Source organism: Propithecus coquereli, unplaced genomic scaffold, assembly GCF_000956105.1.
Source record: "Propithecus coquereli isolate 6110/MARCELLA unplaced genomic scaffold, Pcoq_1.0 Scaffold908, whole genome shotgun sequence".
Lineage (NCBI taxonomy): Eukaryota > Metazoa > Chordata > Mammalia > Primates > Indriidae > Propithecus > Propithecus coquereli.
In genome coordinates, this window is record NW_012155374.1 from 189,683 (window position 1) to 197,739 (window position 8,057).

At 62.2% G+C, this 8,057-nt stretch overlaps 1 long non-coding RNA gene across 1 annotated transcript; it reads left to right on the forward strand.

Moving 5' to 3' along the window:
• The first annotated feature begins 557 nt into the window (after window positions 1–557).
• On the forward strand, window positions 558–5,290 carry LOC105826703. Its single transcript, XR_001138325.1, has 3 exons — window positions 558–669; window positions 1,351–3,763; window positions 4,065–5,290. It is a non-coding gene; the product is annotated as an uncharacterized LOC105826703 (long non-coding RNA).
• Window positions 5,291–8,057: the final 2,767 nt, after the last annotated feature.

An 8,057-nucleotide genomic window follows, 5' to 3' on the forward strand; every position in this document is an offset into this window, starting at 1 on the left:
CTGCAGGGGAGGGGAAGGAGCGCCCGTGGGGGGGGGGGGGCCGCCGTGCAAGCCAGGGGCTTCACAGGGTCAGAGCACCAGCTCCGGGCGCTGACCCAGCAAAGCCCTTGCCTGGCGGGTGTGGGGCTGCGGGGGCAGCGGTGGGGGGGGCTCAGATGCCAGGGCCTGTGAAAATTAAAGCCGAGGGGCTCACGGGTCCCTGAGGAAATCTCACCAAGCAAAGAGCCCCAGGGGGCTACTGAAGGAAGAGAAAGGGAAATGAGAGGGCTGGGCTGGGAGGGCTGGGAAGGGGACAACGGAACGGAACGGCCCTCTGGGGACCTGGCCGCATCCCAAAGACAGAGCAGCCAGTGGGGGCGCACCGAGGCCCAAAAGGAGACAGGAGAGGAGGGAGAGGCAGGGGCAGGGCGGGAGTGCGCGGTCCACCCCCTCCTGCCCACCCAGGAACCAGGCCTGCGAGGGGCTCCCGTCACCTGGAGGAGGAGGCAGGGCTGCCTTGGGCGAGGGCCACAGCCCTGTGCCTCAGTGTCCCACTCTGTAAAATGGGTGTACTCGCAGCACTGATCCTGTAGGGCTGCCGTGAGGATCAGTGAGGAGAACAACACCCGGGCGCCCAGCCTCACACCCTCCCAACACCGCTCAGGCCCCAGCAGCCGGAGGCAGGCGCAGGTCAGTGCCACCCGAAGGGGGTCTCCACAGGGCCCTGCCCAACTGGGGTCCCAGGGTCGGGTATGTTTGAGGACCGAGTGGGCTCAGCAGGCCTGGAAGGGCCTGGTGGGGGCCGGGCCGGGTAAAGGCTCAAGAAGTCCCTCAGCGAAGCCACGGTGTGGCCAGAACCAGGGCTCCCGAGACCGCTCTAACTGGGGCTGGTATCCCTGGAGCCTGCTGTGGGAGCCCTGGGGCCACCAAGTGTCCCCCGCTCCAGAGCCAAGCGTCAGGGTGCCACTGGGCCTTGAGGCTGGTGCGGTTCCATGAGGCAGGGCCACATCACCGTCACGTTGCCACGTCAGCTAAGAGGCGGAAGGCTCAGTGGTGACCCAGAGGGGACACAACTCCCTGGAGGCCATGGAGACGTCCACGTCCCCCCAACCCGCCTCTGCTGGGCCTTTCTCACGGGGTTCAGTGGGTGTTTCAGGGTTCAGGGCCACCCCATCTCTCCCACCCCCAGCCCGTCACACACTCCCTGAGGGTGCTGGCATCGCCCCCAATGCCTGACAGCCCCCAGGCTCCCATGGTGTGGGTGGCAGTTCTCAGCCACCATCCACCAGCTTCGTCACCTGCTGCCGACCTCCCTTTCCCGACTTGGCTCCCAAAACTGAGGTCACCCCTCCTCTTCCCGGCCTCTCCCAGGGACCCCCAGGACGTCCAGCTTCACCACAAGGCGCCTCCCAGTCTGCCCCCAATCAGATGACTCGCCCGGTCCCAGCCCCCCAGCTCTGTGTCCAAGGTGGTCTTGGTGAGTCCCTGGACACACGTCACTGTTTTCGCGGGGCTCCCACAGTCACCCTGTAGCCAAGAAGGGCCCCCCGGACTTGGAGGCAGCCTGGGTTAACCTCCCTGCCCAACTCACTGTGTGACCTCCACGCTCCCTCAGTGTCCCCGCCCTGCTCAGGACCAATGCCCGCAGGGACAGTGACCTGGCCAGCCCCTCAGCCAGCTGCTGGCAGGGCTGGGTTGACATCCCAGGGTCTGGACTTCAGGCTGAGAGAGGGGGGCCCCCGGAAGCATTCCTGGGTCGGGGACTCCAGTTGTCTGGCAGGGCAGAGAGGGGCCTGGGAGTGGATCCCACAGCCCTGTCACCAGGCAAGCGGGAGGTCACGGTCCCACATACCAGGCTAATTGGGGTCTGGCAGAGCACACTCCAAACGGCCGGCCTGGCTTTCCCACCCTGTGCACTGACCCCACCCCCAACACACACCCCAAATCCACGCTGACCAAGCCCCGTGCCACCTGGGCTGTCCCAGGAGGCCGCAGACCAGGCCCTCTCCCAGCCCGGAGGCACCAGGGTGGCTGGGAGCTGCAGGCCTGGGCATGTCCCCCTGACCGCTGCGGCCAGGGCGCGGCAGGGAAGCAGCCAGGAGACGCGCACGCCCCAGGGGCCTGGGAGAGATGAGGCTGGCCACATAAACAGCGACAGGGACTGCGTCTGCCCTAATCCAAACACTGGATGTGGAAACCGAGCTCCCAGCACGCAGCGCCTCCCCGCAGGAATTGCCCAACGGGTCTGTTGCAACGGTTTTGAATTCCGGCGCCAGCCTCCAGATGCTGCCGGGCCAGGCTCCCCGCTCCCGGCCACCCCGGAGCTCCCAGGGTTTGGGGAGTGACGGCCCCAGGGCAGGGGCTGGGGGGCCAGGCCCCTCTGGACTACGGGGCAGATGGGGCCTCAGAGGCAAGACTGTTTCCGGCCAGCCCATTCCCCACTCCCAGAACGGCCCCCAGGTATCACCCGCTGGCCCCCAGGAGGCAGGGAGACCACGCCTGTGCCGGCACGGAGAGGCTCCCCCACCCTCCTGGCGCACTGGCGGCCCCGGCGGAGCGAGTCAGTCTTAAACCTGCCCCCACAGATGCAGCCTCAGCCCCTGGGGTGCCCCTCAGCCCGCGCTCCCGGCCAGGCTTTGGGTATCCCGGCCTCGGCCCGTCACACCCACCCGCGACCTTCTCTGGGCAAAAGCCAGAACCGGCCCGATGCCTTCCACCGCCGTTCACCAGAGCTCTCCTTTCATCTACAGAGTCTGATTTTTTGTTGTTGTGGTTTAGCCACCATTTTACTAAGCACTTCACGAGGTGCCAGTGGGACACGACCTCCTCTCCTCTCCTGGTCCCCCTGAAGCAGGTGCCATCGCCCCGTTTCCCAAGTGAGAAAACCGAGGCTCAGGTGGGGACAGGACCACACGCCCAGGTGCAGGCTCACTCCTTTCAGTGTCCGTCCTCCCTGGTCTGAGCGAGCCCCGCCCTGCCCTCCCTCGGCCCAGCCAGGCACCGGCAGGCCACCCCAGGGCAGGGCACGGTCAGACGGAGCCCCTGCGGCCTGAGCCTCCCTGGGCCCCTTCGGAAGGGGAGCTCCTTTCCAAGAGATGGTTCTACAGGGACCCACAAGAGCTGTCTGTGTAGAGACATCTCCCTTCCCACAGCCCGTCAGCTGGGGGGTGACCTCGGGGGAGTGCCCCACCCCTCCTAAGGGACCCCCAGGTCTCAACTCATTGCCCTGGTGAGGGGCACACCATCCAGGCTGTCCCCCAGGCCTTACACCTCAGAACCGAGCCCCCACCTCGCATGGGGGCAGAAACGCCCGGGGCTGCTCTCCAGGAAGCGGCCAGCTGCCCCGGAGGGTGTAGCACCCTCTGAGCCTCGGCGCCCTGGCTGTAAACAGGAGGGGCAGCCACTCCTTAGCCAGGGTCTCCCCGGGCCCTGCACCCTAAGATAACCAGCCCAGCCCCTTCTGCGCACACGCACCCCTCCCAGGAGGGTTCGGATCCTCACGCTTGCTCGGGCCACGGCGTGGCTAACGTGTTCCCCAGCATGTGCTGGGTGGGCCATGCTGGTCTCTGCCGCCGCCCCCACTCAATCCTCCTAGCGTGGAACCCCAACCCAGAGCCCAAGCCCACAGGAAGCCTCGGAGGCGAACCCACCAGAGAATCCTGCCGTCCGCTCCAGCCAAGCTCAGGGGCCGGCCCGAGCCACCAACTGGCCCGTCCACGCCGGACCCAGACGGCACAGAGCAACGTGGCTAGTTAAAAGTTTTATTGATTGAACACAATTGAGTGTAAGTAGTAAAAGTTCTCCTGATGTAACCCACTTTTTCTTAATGGGTAATCGCAGACACTCAAGTTTGTATGTTAAAGGAGGTTTAGGACAATTTAATAGCTCATAAAATTTTATAGTCCCAGTTGAAATCCGAGTGATAACTCAGGCCTGCACAGCTATAGTTTGCTAAATGTCTCTCATCTATTTTTTCTCCTGTTTATTGGAAAGTTAACATCTGCTCTGCTGTTGGGGGGTGGGGGAAGAAAGAAAATGATCTATTTTTCCAGAGGAGAGGTAAGAGGTTCGTGCTCTCCCGGCAGCATCCTCTTCTCCAAACACACAACTTTCCTTGAAGTCGGAAGGAGGCTCCGTACGCGGGGGGCTGACCCGCGGTTCACCGCGCACCATGCAGGCACCGTGCCCCACGGCGGCTGCCGAGAGAGGACCATCTACCCAGGCCAGGCCCTGCCTTGGGATCAGCTCGAATCTGTCAGAGCTCGCAACCAGGAAATTTATAAAGCACCTACTGTGTACATGGTCGGGGCAGGGGGGTGGCGGAAAGAACTAGGATACAAGTTCTCACCTTCAGAAGCTAAAACGGTGCCCGAGCTCTGCACCCAGACACAGAGGCCAGAGGGCACCGGGAAGAGTGGCTCTTTCCAAGGCCCCTGGGAGGGGCCAAGTTGGGTCGGGGCTCCAGGGATGGGCAAGCTTTAGAGTCGGTGGAAGTGACAGAGAGCCCAGCGTCCTGGCTGCACCACTGACCATGCCACCTGGCTTCAGGGAGCCTCAGTGTCCCCGTCGTTCCCATGGGAATCCCGTCAGCACCGACACCTCGGGGCCAGCGTAGGGGTGAAATACAGTGCGGAGAGGTGGCTGGTGGCTGGTGCTGGAGACGTCACCAAAGAGAGACATGGAGGAAAATGGTGTGGTGGTTTCTGAAGAAGTCAGACACAGAATGTCTGTGTCACCCAGCACCGCCAGCCCTAAGGATATGGTGTGCCCAGAAAGACTGGAAACTGGCCCCCAAATCCATGCCCACGTGGCTCACGGCAGCACCGTTCAAGGTAGTCGACAGGTGGAAACAGCCCACAGCCACGTCCATCGGCGCACGGATGAGCAGCACGTGGCCCGCCGTGCGGGGGGCATCACTCGGCCACAGAAAGGATGAGGCGCCGACACGCGCTCCGCCACGGTGAACCTCGGAAACGCCACGCACGGTGAAAGAACCGGGCACAAAAGGCCACGTCATAGGATCCCATTCACATGAAATTACCCGAACAGGCAAATACTTAGACAGAAAGCAGATTGGGGGTTTCCAGGGGCTGGAGAGGGGACGGAGGCTCCTTTTCGGGAGATGACCGTGGTTTGGAACTAGACAGAGGTGGTAGCTGTGCCACATTAGGAGCACACTAAATGCCACTGAATCGCCCACTTTAAAATGGATCATTTTATGCCGTGTGAATCTAACTTAAATAAAAACAATCTTTTTAACGAAGGAAATTCATACAGACAAGCATGATGCATGAACTCTACCCACTGGGCCAGGCGCTCCCCGAGCTGCGGCTCTCCCTCCAACACTGGCAGCCCATGCCCAGCAGACATGGCCAGAGGCACGGTGGCAGCAGGTTGGCATACCCACAAAGTGCAACGGAGAGGCCTGCCTCCTGGGGCCAAGAGAAGGGCTAAAGTAAGTTGGAGACCATTGATGGACGGGGTGTGACAAACAGCTAAGGGCAGCTGCAAGGATGAGCCCTCAGGCACGCTGGCTGCTCGTGCTCCAACCCACGGGAGAGAGTAGAGACCACACCTACCTAGCCCCCCGGGGGCCGGGTCCTCACCCTGCTTCGCTCAGCTGCGCCTCCTCTCCTGACGTCCCGGTCCTAATTCCTGCCCCAGGTTTCCAGCCAGTGACGCACGGTGCATGGCTACCTGTCCAGGAACACACCCGCCACGGCCCTGCTACCAGTGGCTGCTGGTGAGGTGGACCCTGGGCTCCTTCCTCTCGTGCCCCCAGAGTCCCCACGGACCAGCCGCTCCCCAGCCTGGCCTCCTGGGCTTTGCCCTCCACAGGAAGAGGATAGAAAGAGGGAGTGCGGACCTTTGTCTCTTGCTACGTGGAGCGTCCGTGCGTGGTGAGCATCGCTGTCAACGGACTCCAGGGGCCCAGGCACAAAGTGGGAGGGAGCCCGTGCGGGCACCGCTGCCAGAGGGCTGCTGGGACCTCCTGGGATTCCAGGCTTGGGGAGCCACGACACGAGGGGCTCCCCTGCCACGCCTGTCTCGGCCCAGGCTGGCAGAAGCCCACAGTGCTGGGAGCCTCACCCGAGTGGTGAGAAATATGCAAATCTTCGAACTCAAAAATACCCCTCGGGTTCCGTTACCCCCGAAAGGCAGAGAAGTAGCGTCACAAAAAGTTTATGCGACCCCTTCCTACGCACGATTCCTTACGAACGGGGCAGTGTTCAGAGCACCTGCCTTTCCTTAGGGTGGGCCGGCCGTTTCTCCAACGGGCAGATTTGGGGGAGGTGTTTTTGTGGGATTTTAAATTTTTTAAAAAACATTATTTTTCTTAGAACTGTTTTAGGTTCACAGCAAAATTAAGAGGAAGACGCAGAGATGTCCCATACAGCGCAAGCGGCAGGTTCTCTCAGGTTCCTGAGGCCCTGAGAAGGACCTGCGCTGAGGGACAGGGACGGTGCGGTGGCCAGAGGCTGGCCCCTGGCACCCCGCTCTCCCGTGTAGCTTGAACAAAGGACAAACTCCCCCATCACGAGCCTGTGTTGTTGGGACGGCAGCAGGGCTCTGCCTGCCCCAGCCCCAGGCCCCTGCCCCTCCTCCGCCTCCCGACTGCCCCCGCCACTCTCTCCCGAGTCCCCGTGGCCCTCCCCAAAGCCTAGTGGCATCTAGCTACCTGTTCCTTGACGTGCTCCATCGATTCCTGCCTCTCCCTGCACAGCGTGGCCCCCATGGGCCCTGGCCTTCTGCTGCCGCTGGCCCCCCGCCGTGCACAGAGCCCCGGAGCCCACCGTACGTAGGTGCGGGGTGACGCCTGAGTGTCGAGACAGAAGACACTCTTCATCCCTCACCTGAGTGTGAGTCCCAGCCCTGCCCCTCGGTTGTTTTGTGACCTCGTGCAAGTCACTCGACCCCCCGACGGCGACGGTCACGCCGGCACTCGCAGACCAGCAGTGTCTGCCGCCACCCGCCTGCCCACGCGGTCCAGGCATGAAACCGCTTCTTAGGGGGTCTCGACCCACCCGGCCCCAGAGAGAGGGGCCACGAACTCTCCTGTTATTTCGTTCCCGGGGGCCCTCAGGAGAGGCCGGGTACGGACACAAGTGCATCGCGGGAGCCAAAATAATCGGATAGCAGGCGAGGGGGAGGGGAGCGAGGGCGGGGAAACTGGATATCAGGCAGGAAGCCGGTCTCAGGTCGGCCATTTCACGGTTCTCTCTCCTATTTGTTTTCTAAGAGATCCCCAAAATAAAAGAGTTCTGTTATTGTATGACTCGTAGACATACGTTACAGTTACGACGTGTCACAGCCACGGTAACGACATTACGGATGGCGCCGCACGCCGCAGAACCCTCTTACCTGCACAGAAACCCTCGGCTCTGAGAGGTGGGCTCGGCCACACCGTCCAGGCCGCGGAGCCAGGGCCCAGCTGAGTCCACGGGCCACCCTCCCCTCTGCTCCGCTGCCTCCTAAAAGCCTTTCCGGGCGGCAGGCGTTCGCCCGCGACGCTCTTCCATCACGCCTGGGCACGGCGCACTCTTCACTTCCAAGCCTGTTACCACAGATGCAAAATGAAAAATGAGCCAATAACCCAGAATATCCAAGCGACTCGGCGCGAAATGCAATAACCGTGGTGAGGGGCCAGGCGGCGATTCCAGACAGACAGATTAAGCGGCGTCACCGGCTCTAGGCGATGACAAAAGGGCACAGAAATGTCTCACCCTGCAGGGGAGAGAGGGTCACAGCCCGAGTCCCACCAGGGGCTCAGCCAGGAGACTTTGCTCCTCCGCTCCTTGGCTTCCAGGTCTGTAAAATGGGGCCACAGGGACACCGAGCATCCGAGCCTGCCCTCAGGCTCTTTGAGAACATGCCTGGAAAGTTCTGGAACAAGGGGAAGAGTCTAAGAATGTTAGTGCCCGCCCCGTCTGTGAAACAGGCGTGATCCTGGGACTCTCGAATGCCGGTCTTTGCAGAGGGAACGGCACAGGTGTGAAGACAGGTGGCAAGGAGCACAAACGTCATGTGACAATTCTCCCCGCACACTGAAGCACGTCACGCCACCACAGACGCGGGGT